Below are 20,634 nucleotides of genomic sequence, written 5' to 3'. Positions count from 1 at the left end.
ATCAATTTTTCCCCAGCCAAAGTCATCAATGCCCTCAGCATTTTACTTATTCCAAAGTGATTAACTCTTGTAACACACCACATTTAGGGGTTCGTGTAGCCTGATGAACACTTAGTATCTCAGGGGGTAGACCATGTCTTACTGTGTTCCCAGCACCCACCACAGTATCTAGCCATAGCCAGCACCCAATAAATATTTGCTGAGTTGTTAAATAATGCAACATTTGGTGTTGCAACTTTACACAGGGTACGTTAGCAATTCAACTTCAGGTTTATGTACCACTCAAAAGAATTTCCACATAACAACAAAAGATATTATAAAGACCAAAGGTTCAATATTCAGCAGCAACATTTTTAATTTTCTCAAGTGTTTTTGTCAATATTTGTTAGCATCCTTCTTCAAATAGACTCCTTTCCCAGCAAACATTATTTGTATATTTTACAGGATTAGCAGTAACTTCAATCCTCACAGACCACTGTAAGAGATAATCCCAAGCAAAACTGTGTCACCGAGAGTGGCTGGATAATTGCTTTGGGTACATCATTTCAGATTTCCAGTGGAGAGGCCCAAGCACATCAGGTAGATTTTAGAAATGGGGACACGCACTGTTGACTAAATACATAAGATACACTCACATTAGTGAGGCATTTATTCAAATTAGTAACTGAAATCAGAAGTATACAACAACCTGATCCTGGTTCAACCATAATATCCCTTAATCTTAAGCAAGGATAACACGTATTCTTGTCTAAGACTCTATTTTAACACAGCTCCCATCCCGCCCAGCAAGCAGGCCCTAACCCGTTATCAGTGGGATGCTGATAAGCTTGCCTTAGTCTTAACACTTTTCCCTTCCCAACCTGCTAAACCTTATCTCTCCAGTATCTCCCTATCAGTGATCGCCTACCCCATTCACCGGACAGGACATGAAGGTCTCCTCAATATATCCCCCATCAAGCACACTCACACGATTTTCTCAACATGTGATTTCTTATCTCTTCTCTAATTCAAATTTTATAGCTCTTTCAAAGACTGGATCAAATCTTACCTCTTCCAAAGAGTTCAGTAGCTCAGCCCACCACAGGTCTTAGCTTTTCTAAATTTCTACTGCATTTAAAGTACAGCTCCTCCCACAGCACTTATTTACATACTGCCTCATTTGGTTTCATGATGATTTGACATACATATGCTTGTTTTCCCAGCCAGACTGTTTATTCTTAAAAAAAAAAAAAAAAAAAAAGCCAGGTCTTCTATGTCATTTGTACCCACAACCCTCCTCCTACACGTAACATGATATAGGGCAGGGGGGCACATGTATTAACTACTTGATGAACAGAGTTAAATGTTTGCTGTACATTAATAAACACTCAGACACAGTGCAATATATAACAAATACCTATTGTGTGCCTACTCTGCAGCAAACTTTTGTAGATGCTTAAGAATAAAATGCTTATGAATAAAAATGACAGGATACCTGTCCTAAAAACTGGTACAGTCCGCAGAGCAAGAGACACTGAATTCCCAGTACTCTAAGTGCTACAGAGCAAGGTTATTATTGGTTCCAAGATGTAAGCACCTCAGGCAGCATACTTTACAGAGCCTCAGTTATGAAACTGAACCACAAAATTTTAGAGCTGAATGAAAACTCACAAGTTATTTTCTTCAATTTTCTTGCACAGATTACGATTAAATTTCAGGACAGTCTCTGTACCAGTTCTAGACATTGCCTTAATCAAAAGTCAGGAAATACTGACTTCTTCCCTACCTCCAATACTCTTTTCTCCCAAGGATGGTAACTACAACCGCCACATATTGACTCATGAGGGGATGCAGCGCCCTGAGAGCACTGGTCTGATGATTTATTTGCTGCACCTTACACTCAGGCTTGCCCGACCACCACCATTTTCTAGCCCGCACGTTGAACAGAATCTGTATTTTCTGCCTAGTAACTAGCAAGTCTGTACTACTTTTAAGGAAAACAAAAAACAGTGCCTCCCTACTTCCTTGGCCCTCATAATGACAGAAACACAACAGGGTTCGGAGAAATAAAACAGCTGATTTGAGTCTACGAGGAAGTGAGAACTTAGGATGGATATCCGCCCCCGGCCTCAAAATCCTTAGCAACAATGGATATAGAATGCCTAGGGCAAAGTTGTATGCGTGCATTAGGCACGTGCGCATCCATGTGAAGTTGGAAACTCAGGCAACAGGTTGGCCGCCCCCTATCAGTACCGACAGCTCGCCTTCCCCAGGTCGTGGGTGTGTCTGACGCCGCACGCCGGCACTGATTCACAACTCTCTCCATAACAACCGGCTCCTCCTTGGAGCCCAGCCAGGGCAGGGGCGAGGAAGGCCCCAGCATGCCAAACTTTCCGAACCCCAACGCCGCGTCCCCAGTTCCGCCTCCTCTCGGTCTCTGTCAACCTTGTCTCAGGCCGGCTGCGAGACTGCTCTAGGAACCTGGGCTTCTCCAGATTCCGACCTCTCTGTCTGGGAGCCCGGCAAAGTCACCCCGACGCCCCCAGACACCTACTTCCCACTACACCTTCCGGGACCACACTGTCTCCACCGGCCCCTCGCTGCCGCTTCCCGGAGCGCCCGCGCCCAGAAACTGACCCTCGCCAGCCCCCGTCCCCGCTCCTTCCCCGCCCCCGGAAAAAGCGGCAGAGGGGCGTGGAGCGGCGCGCGCGGGTACGGTGGGGGCGCGCGTTCCCGCGCCCCGGGCCCGCGCAGCAGGTGCGGCCAGGCCCCACCTCCCCTGCGAGGCCCCGGCTACTCACCCCAACGATGTTCCTCTGCGACCTAGCCTCCCGTACGGACGCCTCTTCCGCCTGCTCCGCACGCACCTCGTAGCCACCGCCCCCTCGGCCGCTGCCGTCGCCGCCGTCCTCGCCGCCGCCGCCGCGGCGCGCGTCCGCCTTCACGCACACCGCCGTGGCCGCGCACGCGCCTCTGCGCGCTGGCGTCACTTAGCAACCGGTTGGCGGCGGGGAGGCGGGATCTGAGGGTTTAGGGCCGGAGGTCGACCCCGGCGGGTTTTGCGGCGTTTCCCCACCCGCCTGACCCGTCGCCCTCCTGAGCTGGGGCCCCAGGGTGTGGCTGCCCTGCCGGCACCTGGCTCCGGGTAAGTCACGTCACCATACGTCACTGTATGGCGTCACCGATCGCGTCACTGCAGATGGGAAGGTCCCTGTCATGAGGTTCCAGGGCTCCTGTGGTGGAAAGAGCAGTGGCCTCGTCCAGACTGGCGCCGATCCCATCGGTACTTCTGCGAAGTGTGGGATGGTTCTACAGGGAGTGGAACCAGAAGGGGCTGAGGGCACAGTCAACGTGGAAGACTGCTGAGTGACACTCGTTAACCCAGCAGCAGGGTGTGATGGACCGAGCCTTGAATTCCCCCGTTAACTCATTTTATAAATGGGGCTAACAGTACCCATCCTGCCTACATTGGAGAATTGTGAGGCTAAGAGGAAATAATGTATGCAAACGTGCTTTGTAGAGTATAAAGCCCATTAGACTTTAGAATATTTTTATTATAGGAGAAGGCAGCCAAGCAAGAGCAGATGAGAGCCCGGACTTGAGAGTCAGAGAAACCTAGGTTCAAGTCTGATCCTGGCTGATGCTGGATAGTCAGTTTTGCTTGACGCTTGGACAAACTGGGGTACCAGGGTGTGGGGGTTTGGAGACTAACTATAAAGGATGTTTCATGAGCAAAAGTATGGAAGTGAAGATGGACAGGATGAGTAAGACCTGAGACCGGGAGACGGGTATTGAGGCCATTGCTGTACTCCAGTTTAGAAGTGATAAGAGCCTTAACAAAGGTATTGGCAGTGGGAATGTAGGAGAAAGAATAGATGTGAGTACTGTTAAGGTGGTAGAATTTACAGCACTGAGTGGGGGATAAGTAAGTAGGACAAGTTTCTAGTATGGATGCTGGAAGAGATGGTGGAACCATTTAGCAAGATGGGAAGAAAGATGAGTCTGGGTTATCCACCAGTTTCTCTACTAAGTTACTAGATAGTGGTGGTGACAGTCTTGGAGGATGATCAGATTTGTGGGATGAGATGGTGATGAGTTCAAATATAAATCTGCTTATTGGGGAAACACTTAATCTCCACTCATGATGTTTCTTTCCATTTGGAGTGATATCCATTAATACAATACTCCTGGCCTCTCACTGCACCTGCCCCAGCTCACTCCTCCCTGGAGCAATGACTTCCTGATTGGTGAATTTAAAAGGAGAAACTGGGCATATATAGCCCATCCCATTCTTTTCTCTTAAAAGAAAAGTGCCTTCAAGGAATTGCGTTGATGGTGTTCTCTGCTCCTCCAGCAGCAGGACCTGGGGTGGTGTTGAGGGTGCCTGATCCAGGACGACAGTTAGTAAACCTATTTAATTTCATAATTTGGTATTAGGAAGCTCTCTGCCCACAGGTAATATCCAGTACCAACTTCATCAGTTGTATTATACAGAATAATGGTGCCCCAAAATTGTTCATGTCCTAATCTACAGAATCTTATAAATGTGTTCCCTCCCTTACATGGCAAAAGGGACTTTGCAGATGGGATTAAGTTAAGGATCTTGAGATGAAGAGATTATTTTAGATTATTTGGCTGGGCTTGGAGATTGGAAGATCAGAATCAGGGAAAGAGATATGATGATGGAAACAAAAGTCAGAAAGAAAGAGAGATTTGAAGAATCTGCACTACTGGCATTGAAGATGGCACTGAGGAATGCAGACACCTCTGGAAGCTGGAAAAGGCAAGGAAATGGATTCTACCTTAAAGCCCCCAGAGAGAGCACAGCTCTGCCAATACCTTGATTTTAGGATTTCTAATCTCCAGAACTGTCAGGTAATAAATTTGTGTTGTTTACTAAGTTTGTGGTATTTGTTACAACAGCAGTAGGAAACTAATACAGTCAGTAGTAAAGATGATAGTTGGTCTTCTGCCGCATCCTCCTTTATTTGAAAGAGAAGGGTGCAGGTTCTCAGGCTCTCTCAAAGACTGCTGCATTGTGACTGTGACTTGATGGAGGGAACCTCCACATCCAGAGGGAAATAGCCAATAAGCAGTGAATTACACAGATCTATGAATGAGGAGAGAGGTTGAGTGAAAATAAAATAGATTTAGAGGACATTAACTTTTAATTGGTAATTTAAGTCCTAGGTATGGGTGAGATCAATCAGGGAGAAACAATAGAAGAAACAATAAAGAAGACCAAGGATGGAGTTCCAGGAAGCACTAACTATAAAAGGGAGTGGCAGATGAACAGACAACCACAAAGAATTCTGAGGAACTTGGATAATGCCTCAAGGCCGTAATGTCTTAAAAGCCAAGGTTGGAAAGAATTGCAAGATGGAGATGGGGTCAGTAGAGTCAGAGATCACAAGTAGGTCAAGTATATCAAGCGCTGAAAAGCACTGACTGGATTTAGCAACACAAAAGTGATTGGTGACCAATGATAATGGCTTTAGTGAGGTAGTAGATATAGACATCAAATTAGTGGGGTCTGAAAGGCAGGTCAATATAGTGGACTGGACTCTAGAGTGGTTGATGGATGTTTGAGACTCTAGTCTTGATTCTGGCAATTAACTAGCTAGGTAACCTTGGGCAAATCACTTAACTATTCCAGGCTTTGGTTTTCTCATCTATCCAAGGAGAGATCAGGCTGAGTCTGTGATTTTCACATAAATTCCTAGGTAATCCGAACTTTCTATTAGGCTTATTTGCTTATAACAGCACACTTCAAATTGCACACTTCAAATCCTACTCAGATCATTTCACCAAACATTGAGAGTTAGTATGTTATATGCCAGCTTCTGTCCAGATACTATGGATCTGATACAGTTATCTGAGAAGCTCACAGTTTTGGAAGGGAGATAAACACAGAATTATGTAACTAATTGCCATAGTTCTTTTTTAAGCAAAGCAAGGTACAAATTGAACGAGCTATTAACTGTAACACAGTATACTACATGCTATAGTAGAAATCTGTATGAAGTGAAATAAGGGATGTATAAAGTGATACAGATAAAGGAGCAATCTAATGGAATCAAGGTATTTACCTACTGTCTAGGCACAGTGTGCTTCAAAAATGGACATAACTGTACCAATGACATTTCCCATGGTGATTTAAAAAATGAGAGTTGTGCTAAGTCAGTGCCAATCATTTAACATTCCTTCTAGGTAGTTTTGTTGTGATCTGAAAGGTTATTTATGTACAACTACTTCTAAACTAAGTACACTGTTGAACTGGGGGGAAATGGACATATGTACAAGTTGAATGCATGAGGAATTTATTTATTCCACCAGATCCAAGAGGAAACATCTATTTGTTATACATACCATGCTCTATTACATTTGCTCATCTAATTCTCAGATATTATCTCATTTAATTTTGCAGACATCAGCATATTGTATCAACAGCCAACATTATATCTCTGTTTTAGCAGGTGAGAACACAAAGTTGAAGTAATCTGGTCAAGGTCATACTAACAGCAGTTAAGTAGTAGACTAAGATTTGGACCGAGCACAGACATCCTCCTTTCTTCGGGCCCTTAGTTTAAGTGCCCTTCCTCTGTACTGTTACATCATGTGCACACTTTCATTTTAGCATTTACTATAATAATGATGATGCTTACTATGTTCCAGGTCCTGTTTTAGGTACATAATAGGCACTAACTCATTTAAGCCTCATAACAGCTCTTTGAGGTATAGTTTTAATCACAATACTTTTATAAATCAGGAAACTAAGGCACAGAAAGTTTAAGTAATTTACTCAAGGTCACACAATAACTGCTGGGGCCAGGATTCACCCATACCAAGCACCCTCTGCTAACATGGAGGGATTCTAGATGACATAGTTTCCAGAACTCATCGATGCAGTTACTGTAGGGCTGTTGTGTGTGATATTGCTCTGTATTCCTTATTAAATGAACACAAGAGAATTTTTTCTCAGGCCAGCTGTCATGAAACTCAAGGCTACCTTTGAGTAACTGCTAAGTTTTCTCCTTATAGGCAACGTGAATTATATAACTGGCTGTTTTCCTCCTTTCACTTTGACTGCCAAGAAGCTCCGAGTAAATTTGTGGCTCAGCATTAGTAACTGGGAGGACGCTTGGCTTGCATATCTGTATTCTGTTGGATTGAAATTTTTCAAAATAAAAAGTTGGGGGAGAAATAATCTAAATTCTTCTTTATTTTCTAAATTTTTGGCAGTGTACATTTATAATTAGAAAAAGCAAATAAAAGAATGTTTGCCACTTCGAATGATTTCTCAGGCTTTACTCTGTGGACAAGAACTAGTTTCAGGTTAAATTCCATGCATTCAATATAGAATCCTAGTTCTTAGAAAACCAGGACTTCTGCATTTCTTGAAAAGTCCAGATCACTAGAATTTGTGTTCAGACAGATCAGAAGGTATTTTAAATAGCATAAAAGAAGTAAGTTGTGGCCCTCCTTGTTTTTAACCTATATCTAAGTAATTTGAAACCACTTTTGGATTATTTTGACATATGCTAGCTTGCTTTAGAGATAGAAAGTCAGTTATCTTCCTTAATGATGATATTTTATTATAATGAAGTTTAATGTACAGTTGATTTTGTGGTTTACCATTGGCTGAAAGAGTGGATAAAGATCACCTGTTCTAAAACTAAAATAATGGGGTGCCTGGGTGACTCAGTTGTTAAGCGTCTGCCTTCGGCTCAAATCATGATCCCAGGGTCCTGGGATCGAGCCCTGCATCGGGCTCCTTGCTCAGCGGGAAGCCTGCTTCTCCCTCTCCCACTCCCCCTGCTTGTGTTTCCTCTCTGGCTGTGTCTCTCTGTGTCAAATAAATAAATAAAATCTTTAAAAAAATAAAAATAAAATAATTATTTTGACACATTTTCTCAAGTTTAATTGACCTAGATCCAACAACTAAATACCAGATTCATTTCTTTATTTAAGGGTATGTTTTGCAAGTAATTCTTTCAGGTAGATTTACTGGCCAGTCACTTTGCTAAAAGCCATACATTTCATGGGAGCATTATGCAGATTTTTCTATAGCTAAAGTGAACAACTGGTAATTTCTTCTATGAAAATTTTTCAGTCCAAATCTTCATTTTCCAACAGGGTATTCGAATACCTAAATGCTCTACACTCAACCCAGCAGACTGTTGTCGTGTGGTGGGACCAGCATCCAGGGTTGCCATATTTGAAATGTATTGATCTCTAAGTATTGGAAACTAATGTGTTAGTTACTGTGTTAGTTACCTAGTTAACTTTGTAAAAATAAAACAAAGAAAACACACACACACAAAAAAAACAGACCTGTATGTGAGTTTGCAGACCCTCTGCTCTATCAGATAGAATTTTATGGACTTGAACACTTATTAATTTTTCTTATTTTTTTAAATTTGTTAGAGAGAAAGAGCAAGGGAGAAGCAGAGAGAGAGGGACAAGCAGACTCCATGCTGAGCAAGAAGCCCCACGTGGGGCTCAATCTCACGACCTTGAGATCATGACCTGAGCTGAAATAAAGATTCGGACACTTAACCAACTGAGCCAACCAGGTGCCCCTAATTTTTCTTATTTTTGAAGAGTTGTTTTTAAAGGAAAATCCTGAATTCCCTCCAGGTTCTCCCTCTGTTCACCACCATAGAGACAGAAATGTTTCTATCTAGGTGAGAATCTCGATGGGATGACTCATTCTTCACAAAAGGCTGTTAAACACCTACCATCTGCTAATTGGATTACTGAATTCTAAACAATATGAATTTGCCATTACTCGACCACAGAATATTAGCTGGTCCCTCAGAAAACTACATACCTGATCATATTATCCTGAGCTCACCTACAGAAACCTTCCTCACCCCCTTCCAAGAGTATTTTATTGACTTGTCTTTTGAATATTGTGTCTTTGGCATATATTAAGGGATTCTAGAAGAGACTGCTCCACAGAGCCCACTAGTGCATTTACTGTAGAGCTTCTGTGCATTTGGTCATTTTATGGTTCCCATGGAAAATCCCATGAGAGAATTTTCTTTCAGAGCCAAGTGTCATGAAATGCTTAGCTACCCTTGAATAACTGAATATGTCTTCCTTACAGACAAGTAGATTATGTAACTGGATGTGTTTCCCTTTTCGCTTTGGCCATTAGGAAGCTCCGAGTCAAGCTTTAGCTCAGCTTTAGTGCCGGAACACGAACCTGTGGCCTGCGTATTTGCATTCTAATTTGTTCCCTGGTCCTAACCTATTTAAATCTGGGTTTTCTCTTGCTTGGAGTTATTTAGAATTTTCTATATTCTGTGTACAGTTGCACTGGCCACCTCAGTTGATTGTGGAAAAAGCTAGAGAAATGAGTGATAAACATATATGATGACTGTCTTATATGTAGCCACTTGCCCTTACTTCAAGCAGGAATTGAAACTTACGTTTCTTCCATGCTGATAAGAATGTCTTGTTTATAAGGTCTCCAGGGTTTCAATTCAGCTATTTAGAAAGCTAGAAAAATGAATTATTTTCAAAGAAGTTTTAATGCTATTGCAAATCTATACAATGTCATTCTTTTAATTTTGCTTTTTTCCTTCTGATGGAGGTACATAGGTAATGTAATGATTGGCAAGCATAAGTGGGAAACTGGAAGTCCCTAATTCATTTTTCACAACGTCTCTCAGTATTTTCTTTTAGTAGGCCAGAATTTGAAGAATTACCTTATCTGTAATCTAAATCATATTATTTGCTTTAAATTCCTTTCTACCATGTATTAGTGATCTGATTTGTATTCATTGGCATGTATATTTGCACATATATGCTTCAACTGAAGGTACACGGAAAATCTTAAAGCAGGATTCATCAGTCTTAATACATCTTTTATATTAAGTTGAAGGTAGAAAGGCAATTGAATACCCCATAACAATTAGGCATTCTCATCAGACAAGAATGTGTCTGATGAAATAATCCTGTAATTATCTGGAGAACAGACAATAAAGGTGCTTTGAAAGTGTAAGGTCAGAAATAACAAGTATTGGCGAGGATGTGGAGAAAAGGGAACTCTTGTGCACTGTTGGTGGGAATGTAAATTGGTGCAGCCACTATGGAAAACAGTGTGGAGCTTCCTCAAAAGATTAAAAATAGAACTACCACATGATCCAGCAATTCCACTTCTGGGTATTTATCGAAACACTAATTTAAAAAGATATCTGCACTGTCATGTTCATTAAAGCATTATTTATAATAGCCAAGATAAGGAAACAAACTAAGTGTTCATGGATGAATAAAGAGAATGTGGTATGTATGAACAATAGATACTATTCAGCCATAAAAAAGAATGAAATCTTGCCATTTGCAACAACTTGATGGATCTTGAGGGCATTATGCTAAGTGAAATAAGTCAGACAGAAAAACAAATACCATATGATCTCACTCAAATGTGGAATCTAAAACAATAACAAAAACAAAACCAAGCGCCAACATACAGAGAACAGATTGGTGGTTACCAGAGGCAGAGGCTGGAGAGTGGGTGAAATGGGTGAAGGGGGTCAGAAGGTACAAATTTCCAGTTATAAAATAAATCATGGGGATGGAATGTACAGCATGGTGGCTACAATTAATAATACTGTATTGCACATTTGAAAGTTGATAAGAGAGTAGATCTTAAAATTCCTCATCACAAGAAAAAAAAGAGTGTAAGGTAAACAGTTAAAATATATCACAAATTTTGTAATCCTGTTTTGTCATTTCTTAATATACCAGGAACCTCAAAAAATAGAAATAGCGCAGGCCTGTTTCCTATTTCAATTTTTATTTACATGTTACCATGTGCCAGGCACAGAGGGGATACAGAGATTGAAGATCCAGTTTTTGCTCTCAAGGACTAACCATTTAGAACTGCACTGCCTAATATGGTAGCCTCATGTGACTATTTAATTTTAATTAAATTAGAAATTCAGTTCCTCAATCACACAAGTCACATTTTAAAAGCTCAATAATCACATGTGGCCAGTGGCTACACAGTGCATGTGTAGAACACTTCTATCATTGTAGGAAATTCTATTGGAGAATGTCGGTCTAGAAGTCACGTGGACATTCCAGATGTGTTAAGTGTGCATGAGAATGATCTGGGGCATGTTGAACCCCACTGCCAGAGATTCTGATTGATAGATACCATCAATCAGATAGGAGTCTGTTTTTCACAATACCTCCAGATGATTGTGATACAGAAGGTACACATACTTCACTGAGAAAAATCAATTTAGGGTCAATGGGAATAGCCCAAGAGAGTGATTCTGAATTTCCTACCTAAATGGCATCTGGATGCTTGAGCCAATTCAAATTTGATTTGGAGAGATAGGAGTGCTGGAACTATATTTGTACCTTGAGAGTTAGGGAGCATTGTATACCCATTATGTGTCTAAAGACGTATCAAAGAGTATTATAAATAAATATCTTTAATTTTCATGTTCTCTCCAGAGTCATTAGAGGAGAATCTATTCCTTGTCTTTTCCAGCTTCTGGTGGCCAAATCACTTCAGTCTCTACTGGCATTGTCAGATTGTCTTTTCCTCTTCTATGTCAGATGTCCCTCTGTCTCCTTCTTACAGGGACACTTACCGATTGCATTTAGGGCCCACCCAGATAATCCAGGATAACCTCCTCGTCTCAAAATCCCCAACTTAACCACATACACAAAGCCCATTTTTCCATAGAAGGTAACATTCACTGGCTCCAGAGATTAGGACCTGGATATTTTGGGGAGCCATTATTTAGCCTACCATAACACAGTTAGAGTTACTTATGAACTTAGAGAATGGTGTTGAAGGATAGGTATAAACCAACTTTTTAACATAAATTTCTTCAAGATAGCTGTTATTGGAGAAGGAGAGGGAAACTATTAACTTTTTTCTATGTTTTGATTGACTAGCTAAAGATAATAAGATAGAAAAAAATTTATTTTATTTTAGAATTTATTTGTTTATTTGAGAGAGAGGGAGAGCACTGAGGGAGAGTGAGAAGCAGGCTCCCTGCTGAGCAGAGAGCTTTACGCAAGGCTCGAGCCCAGGACCGTGAGATCATGACCTGAGCCGAAGGCAGATGCTTAACCCACTGAGCCACCCAGGCGTCCCCAAGTAGAAAAAATGTTAAAAGAGAAAGAAGAGCAAAAATTTCAACTAAATGCAAACAAAAAGAAAGCAAAGGTGGCAATATCAATTTCATGTATAATGGAATTCAAGACCAACAGCATTACACAGAAAAAGAAAGGGTATTTTGTATGATAAAAGCCCAAGAAATGAAGATCTGTTATAAACCTTTATGTATCAAACACTACAGTAGCAAAGTATGGAAGGCAAAAACTTTTCAAAAATAAAAAGATTTTTGTAAAACTACAATTTTCTTAAGGGACTTAAATATATGTTTCTTAGAATTCAATGCATCAAGTAGACAAACAAGAAGAGGAAGAGGAGGAAGAGGAAGAAGAAAAAGAGGAAGGAGAAGAGGGAGGGGGAGGGAATAGCAGTGGTTGTGGAGGATTTTAATTAAATTCTCAGCTTGATCTAGCAGTTGTAAATAGAACTTAGTATACCATAACAGATGATACATACTGTTTTTGTCCAAGGAACAGCCACAAGATTCAAGCATATGCTTGTTCACAAAGAAAATTATAGTAAATTTTAAAAGGAAGAAATGCTACAGTTCTCATTCACTAGCCACAATGAAGTAAACTACAATTAGCATCAAAAGGGTAGCAAAATAAGATTTATCTTCTAAAGAGGAAATCAAAACTGAAATTTCAAAAAATATATATATATATAAGAATAACAGTGAGTGCCTACATAGTAAAAGCTGTGCTATGTGATCAAAACAGTTCTGAGGAAAAGCTAATATTTTTATTTTTTTAATTTTTTTCATTTTAACTTAATTACCTCTATTTTTTTTAATTCCAGTTTAGTTAATACAGTGTTATATTAGCTTCAGGTGTACGATATAGTGATTCAACAACTCTATATGTTACTCAGTGCTCATCATGGTAAGTGTACTCTAATCGCCTTCATCTATTTCACCCATCCCCCACCCATCTCCCCTCTGGTAACCATCTGTTTGTTCTCTATAGTTAAGAGTTTGTTTTCTGGTTTTTCTCTTCTTTTTCTTTATTCATTTGTTTTGTTTTTTAAATTCCACATATGAGTGAAATCATATGGTATTTGTCTTTCTCTAGTTCATTTAGCATTATACTTTCTAGCTCCATCCATGTTGTTTCAAATGGCAAGATTTCATTCTTTTTATGGCTTGCATTGTGTATACATACCACGTCTTCTTTATCTGTTCATCTGTCAATGGACACTTGAGCTGCTTCCATAATTTGGCTGTTGTAAATAATGCTGCAGTAAACATAGGGGTGCTTATATCTTTTCAAATTAGTGTTTTCATAAACTTTGGGTAAATACCCAGTAGTGCAATTACTGGACCATAAAGTAATTCTATTTTTAATTTTTTGAGGAACCTCCATACTGTTTTCCACAGTGGCTGGACCAGTTTGCATTGCCACCAATAGTGCGAGAGGGTTCTTCTTTCTCCACATCCTCCCTAACACCTGTTGTTTGTGTTGTTGATTTTAGCCATTCTGACAGGTGTGAGGTGATAGCTTATTGTGGTTTTGATTTGTATTTCCCTGATGATTAGTGATGTTGAGCATCTTTTCATGTGGTTGTTGGCCATCTGTATGTCTTTGGAAAAATGTCCATTCATGTCTTCTGCCCATTTTTAAATTAGATTATTTGGTTTTTTGTGTGTTGAGTTGTATCAGTTCTTCATATATTTTGGATACTACCCTTTATCAGATATGTCATTTGCAAGTATCTTCTCCCATACAGTGGGTTGTCTTTTATTTTTGTTGACTGTTTCCTTTGCTGTGCAGAAGCTTTTTATTTTGATGTAGTTCCAATAGTTTATTTTTTTTGTTTCCCTTGCTTCAGGAGACTATCTAGAAAAATATTGCTATGGCCAATGTCAGAGAACTTACTGCCTGTGCTTTCTTCTAGGATGTTTATGGTTTCAGGTCTCATGTTTAGGTCCTTAATTCATTTGGAGTTTATTTTTGTGTAGGGTGTAAGAAAGTGGTGCAGTTTCATTCTTTTGCATGTAGCTGTCCAGTTTCCCCAACACCTTTGTTGAAGAGATTGTCTTTTTCCCGTTGCGTATTCTTGCATCCTTTGTCACAGATTAATTGACCATATAATCATGGGTTTACTTCTGGACTCTATTCTGTTCTATAGATCTGTGTGTCTATTTTTGTGCCACTACCACAGTTTTTATTACTACAGCTTTGTAGTATATCATGAAATCTGGGATTATAATACCTCCAGTTTTGTTCTTTTTCAAGATTTCTTTGACTATTTGGGGTCTTTTGTGATTCCATACAAATTTTAGGATTACTTGTTCTAGTTCTGTGTAAAATGCTGTTGGTATTTTGATAGGGATTCCATTAAATCTGTGGATTGCTTTGGATAGCATGGACATTTTAACAATATTTGTTCTTTTAATCTACGAGCATGGAATATCTTTCCATTTGTTTGTGTCATCAGGAAAACCTAATATTTTTAAATGCACTTTTGAGATTTAAAAATAGTATTATTAAGTAATCATTCCACTTAATAATTTAGAAAAAAGAACAAGATAAACTAAGAAATTTGGGGGGTAAATATATAGATGTGTGCCAATCAGTTATTGCCACAAAAAATGCTGTGTAACAAACAACCACAAAATCTCAGTAGCCTACAATAAGCACTTATTTCTTGCTCATGCAGATCAGCTAAGGTCACTCTGTTTCAGGCTAGGAGAAACCTGGGATGGCTCTGCTCCGTTTGCCCCGTGATTGGATCTAGGCTAGAAGGGCAATGGCTGCCTGGAGCATGAGAAAATAAACTTTTCTCATGGTGATGACAGCCAAAGGGTCCATTTTACAGCAAAGGAGGTGTAGTAGTGGACACAGGGCCATGGAACGTGCTAGACCTATCACATACTGCACCACCAACAGAGTGATTCTGAACTTCCTATGTAAATGGCATGTGGATGCTTGAGCCAGTTTAAATTTGATTTGGAGAGATGAGGAAGTGTGAGAGTGTGATGAGATGCTCTTCTGAAGGTGTAGCTGAGGTGTCAGCTTGGAGAGCTGCAATGATATGATGCCATCTGCCAGGACACATTATATGCCCTGAATCAAGTATCATTATATGGGTTTAGGAACCAAGGGGTGGAAATGTGAGCAGCTCCTGCCTACCACCATTGCTTAGTTATTCACTTCGGGCATCTTTGCTTCCTACCCCCACAACTCTAGGCCTGGCTTGTCTAGAGGTCCTTGTCCCTAAGAAGGGAACACTGATTTAAAGGTGGATTCTTCAAACAAGTCCTTCAGGTGTTATAACTTTCCACTAAAAGCCCCGAGTAGGGTAGTTATTATTGCTTTTAAACCCATTTTACTCTTGATATTTTGCTTTGCTGTTGTGCTGCTGTTTTGTGCAGTTTGCCTCCACAAATTATAATGTTCTCAGTACAGGATCCCTGTCTCATACTTCCAGCCTTCTGGTTCTATGAGAACACTTAATATTATTGATTGTGTGCCCCCAGTCATGTTGAGCACACTACAATAATATAATAATAGGATAGAAATCCTTATAGGATTTATAAATCCTATATAAAAACTTAAAGGATTTATATCCTATTATTCATGTGGCATGATACTTTAAAGTATTAACTCCCTACATTTCTGTGACCCATGGCCCTTCTCTACTCAGGCAGCTAGAACACAGGCCTTAGGGATGTTACAAAAGAAAAAAAGGTCTTTGACTTTCAAAAATCTAAACCTTCGTGCTTTGAGTTGTGAGGAGGGAGAGCTCTGAGACCTGGTGAATCCCCATGAAGAGGCCCCACCCTCCTCTGCACCTGTGGATTAGATAAAGGGAAATCAGAATCCTGAGACAGAGGATCTAAGTTCAGAATGGAAAAGGATCCTCTATTTGGCTTCCCAGGTAGAAACCCTGGGAATCAGCAAGATCCCTGAAGAAATGGCTGTGACAGATGTCTAATGGGTAGGACCATATATAAACCCTCATGACTTAGTTTCCCATGGTCTCATGTAATGTAAGAGCTGCAGAACGATCCAGTGCTCCCTGGGTAAATGTTATAGAGGAGAACTCTTAGCCCCAAAGAGTTCCTTGACGTAACATGGAAATAGCACAATGGAAATAGCTGACATGGCATGGAGATAGCAGAATGAAGTAGCACGGGAGGTGACAGACCTGAAAGAGCCTCAACCTTAAGAATGAAGGATGGTCTACAGCAAGCTACATAGATCTATAACAAAGGACCAAATAGGAGACTTGACATTTTAGCAAATGCCAATAGAATGGTTCTCCTGTGGAAAATCAGATGCTCACGTTCCTCCAACCTTCTAGACATTACAGGAACTTAAGATTTTACTCAGAGAAAAGCAGCAGGAGAGATTCTGAATTTATTGAGATTCAGTTTCTACCTACCCCCTCAAAAAATGGGGCCTTTAAATTATGTACAATTAGAATAAAAACTCCATTTCTTACACCTCTGAGTTTGTAGATTAGATACATGTCCCTTATATTCATTGCTACAAATAATGAGTGTTTTACTATAATAGTGGGAGAAAATAAGTCATATTTGGGGGATATAATTCTCTGATGTTAGTGGCTTTAGAAAGGAGTCTGTACAACAGTGCTGCTCAACCTTACTGTATATGCTAGTTGCTTGGGGGATCCTTTGAAAATAAAGCTTTCTCATTCAGTAGGTCTCAGGTGAAGCCTGTGATCTTAATTTTTAACTAGCTCTGCAGTGATGCTGATGCTTCCGGTACAGGGACCACCCTTGGGAGTAGCAAGCTGTTCAGCATACTGGTAAGATGATTACACTACATTGACTAGCACTTTGTCAAGTAAACACAGGGTGGCGCTCCTGCTCCCAGTGTACCATAGATCTGTGGTCCAATATTAGACTCCAGTTTAAAATAAAATACAGGGGCACCTGGGTGGCTCAGTGGGTTAAGCAACCGACTTTTTTTTTTTTTTTAATTTTATTTTATTTGAGAGAGAGAGAGAGTGAAAGAGAGAGCACAAGAAGGGGTAGAGTCAGAGGGAGAAGCAGACTCCCCACCGAGCAGGGAGCCTGATGCGGGACTCGATCCCGGGAGTCCAGGATCATGACCCGAGCCGAAGGCAGCCGCCCAACAAACTGAGCCACCCAGGCACCCCTAAGCAACCGACTCTTGATTTCAGCTCAGGTCATGATCTCAGGATCTCTGGGCTCGAGCCCCACATCCGGCTCTGCACTCAGCACGGAGTCTGCTTGAGATTCTTTCTCTTCCTCTCCCTCTGCCCCTCCCCCTGCTCGCACGTACTCTCTCTGAAATAAATCTTTTTAAATAAAATACAAAATGAATATAAGCAACAAAGAAAGTTTATGTAAAAGGAAAGTTGAATGTTCTAAAGAGCTCTCAAAGACAAACAGCTAAAATAAATTGCACCTGGGGCGCCTGGGTGGCTCATTTGGTTAAGCGTCTGCCTTCGGCTCAGGTCATGATCCCAGGGTCCTGGGATGGAGCCCCGCATAGGGCTCCCTGCTTGGCGGGAAGCCTGCTTCTCCCTCTCCCACTCCCCCTGCTTGTGTTCCCTCTCTCGCTGTGTCTCTCTCTGTCAAATAAATAAATAAAATCTTTAAGAAATAAAAAAAAAATAAAATAAATTGCACCTGAATTAGAGGCAAAAAAACATGTAAATAAGGAGGAAACCGTGAAACTATGGATTCTGAACTTAGATTCCTTTGTAAATGCTTTTAAGTTCACAATCCACTTTAAAGAAACAGATTTGAGATCTAAGACCAGTGGTTCTCCACAGGGCATTACTGACCCCTAGGGGTAGTTTTGGAAACTCACGGGGCATTTTCGGCTGGGTTTCACAACTGGTCCTTAGTGGACGAGGCACAGGGGTGTGAGACATCCTGTAAGGGCCTGCACAACTTTGAAAAGTCTCACTGAGTATTTGTATAGGTAAAAAGCTTGCTTTTCCCCTCAAGAAGGTGGGCTTCACATAACTGACTTCCTCTCAAAGAGCACAGGATGGAAAGGGAGTCGGTGGAGATTAACTTAACAGTGGAGAAACAACAAAAGCCACTCAGCCAAGTAATCAAGCTTCCCATCATCAGTGATACATCGTGTTGATAATCTGCACCCTTGATCAGATGTGATGAGAAGGGCCCTTTACCTATATAGGCTTTCTCCTAAAAAACCATAATCCCAGTTTCATCATGAGATTAAAAAAAATTCATATTAATAAAATCCCAACTGAGAAACACTCTGACTAGTCAGCACTCAAAACTATCAAACAACAAGGAAAACAAGGAAAGTTTAAAAAACGATCACATTCTACAGGAGTCTAAGGTGACATGACGACTAAATGTAATATGGTATCCTGGATGGGATCCTGTAACAAAGGAAAGTAGCTTAAAACTAAGAAAATCTGAATAAAGGATAGACTTTGGTTAATAATAATGCATCAATGTAGTTTCATTAGTGGTAACAAATGCAGCATACTAATGTAAGATTTTAAAAATAAAGGAAATTGGGTCTGGGGTATATGGGAACTTTGCATCATTTCTATAAATCTAAAACTATTCTAAAATTTTTAAAAATGTAAACTACAATTTTCAACTAGTAGGTAAGTCCTGGATATCTAATGTACAGGATAGTGATTATAGGCAAAAATACTGTATTATAACCTTCAAAGTCACTAAGAGACTAGATCTTAATTGTTCCCACAAAAAAATTTTTTTTTAAGATTATTTGAGAGAGAGAGCACACACATATGCAAGTAGGGGGAGAGGCAGAGGGAGAGGGAGAATCTCAAGCAGACTCCCTGCTGAGTGCAGAGCCCGACATGGGGCTCGATCTCACCCTGAGATCACAACCCGAGCTGAAACTAAGAGTCAGACGCTTAACCAACTGAGCCACCCAGGCGCCCCAAAAGAAGTATTTATGTGACATGATAGAGGTGTTAGCTAACTCTAGTAATATTTCAATATATAAACGTATAAATGTACACAGTAAACTTACACAATGTCAATATTATTTCAGTAAAAATATTATAAAGCCACCTTTTTATTATCTGAGCCTAGAATGCCTATATTGTTACTTATATAATTTTAATATTCACTAGGGACAAACTATCCTACTAACAGAATATTATTCTTTTATTCAAAACTTTAGCAAGAATTTGATCACCATTTTGGAAAATGACATTTCCAACAGTAACACTATTCATGTTTTTTGAGTAGCCAATAAAACTGTTAACAGTACACACTATGTATGTAACCTTATAGCTCTTCATGAATCATGAATTCAGTCTTTATTTTAAAATATCCACTAGCGTTAACAGTACTTGACTGAGCAGTTTTACTTCTCCATATTCAAGAGCAAGCACCTGACTACTTCTAGTGTAGTAGTATCTGGGCATTTATATATTGAAATGCGTATTTTATTACAAATTGATTTCATTTCTCCTCTCCATTACGGTAAAGGCACTGGACTGACCTTTTCTGAAATTGTATAGATAGGTGAGTTATGTATGAATTTCATTTTAGGATACTGGGTGTGATCGAGGTTACAAATGTTCCCATGTTATAGTAAAAAGGGTCTGCTAAGTCTGATATGGTTGAGAACCCCAATCTTAGACCAAGCTCTTCAAGGGCAGAAAATGTCTGGTTTCTTACAGGTTCTCAACATTTCATTTCACCCTGTTGCAGTTTGTTTATACCTGCTCAGAAGCCCTTGTTTGCTCCTCCATTTTGGCAGTCTCAGTTCTGAACCAGTGCCCACCCTCCTGCAGGCAACTGGAGTAAATATGACCCCTCTAAGCCAGAGTGGTCCCATTCCCTGTGCCAGTGATTAGACACAGGCAAGTGAGCCAGATGTAGTCAAGATATGAGGGGGATTCTGCTGAGGAGCTTTGGGAAAGGTTTTATAGTCACTAAAGGCACAAGAGGAACAAAAGTTCTTTCACTGGACACTGTTGGATTATACATAACACCTGGAATCATGGTAGGCATCTCTGATCATGAATATTATTAGCCAGAAAGAAAATGCTGAGAATGACAGGTTGGGAAGGAAGGAAGGAAAGCAGGGTTCTTGGTATCTCTGAACCCTCTATGAATCCAGAGTTGGGTCTTTTCTCATGACCAGCAGCAAGCATCCTAATATAACCCGTTTCACAAGCAGTTGTGTTGCTGAGGATACGTGTACACACTGCATGCAATCCTGCTCAGAAGGCGATGTAGGGGAGCCACAGTAATTCTCTCTCAGCCATCAGCGCCTCATTCAAACCACCGTATTGTAACTGAGTCCCAGGCTTAGCTGTGAAGGGTTCACAGGAGACTGCTTCTACATGGATAGTAAGCTCCACAGCCTTGTGGTCCAGTCATGGAAAACAAGAAAACCTTGTGCTCTACTACACTCTTTCATATCACCACTTCTAGATAAGTTAATTGGGAAAGAAGTGCTTTGTCCCAATCCCTCACCTGGTGATACAATATACATCCTTTCAATGCACACAGAGATGAATTTAAGGAATAAGCAAGGCCT

At 40.5% G+C, this 20,634-nt stretch overlaps 2 protein-coding genes across 4 annotated transcripts in view; one reads left to right on the top strand and one right to left on the bottom strand.

The window, feature by feature from the left end:
- Positions 1-2,927, bottom strand: part of BTBD9 (BTB domain containing 9) — a 431,569-nt gene extending 428,642 nt beyond the window's left edge. For 2 of the 3 annotated variants that reach the window (XM_078055382.1, XM_036094275.2), the window contains exon 1: positions 2,781-2,927. The gene's annotated coding sequence lies outside the window, so the exon portion shown is untranslated. Of the gene's footprint in view, positions 1-2,533; positions 2,600-2,780 lie in introns of those variants that run through there. The other variant, XM_036094276.2, reaches the window with a different exon arrangement.
- Positions 2,928-2,949: 22 nt separating this feature from the next.
- DNAH8 (dynein axonemal heavy chain 8) overlaps positions 2,950-20,634 on the top strand; it is a 431,463-nt gene continuing 413,778 nt past the window's right edge. Inside the window, exon 1 of the mRNA XM_078055380.1 lies at positions 2,950-3,124. The gene's annotated coding sequence lies outside the window, so the exon portion shown is untranslated. The remainder of the gene's footprint in view (positions 3,125-20,634) is intronic.

Source organism: Halichoerus grypus, chromosome 9, assembly GCF_964656455.1.
Source record: "Halichoerus grypus chromosome 9, mHalGry1.hap1.1, whole genome shotgun sequence".
Lineage (NCBI taxonomy): Eukaryota > Metazoa > Chordata > Mammalia > Carnivora > Phocidae > Halichoerus > Halichoerus grypus.
This window is presented reverse-complemented; position numbering and strand designations above follow the sequence as displayed.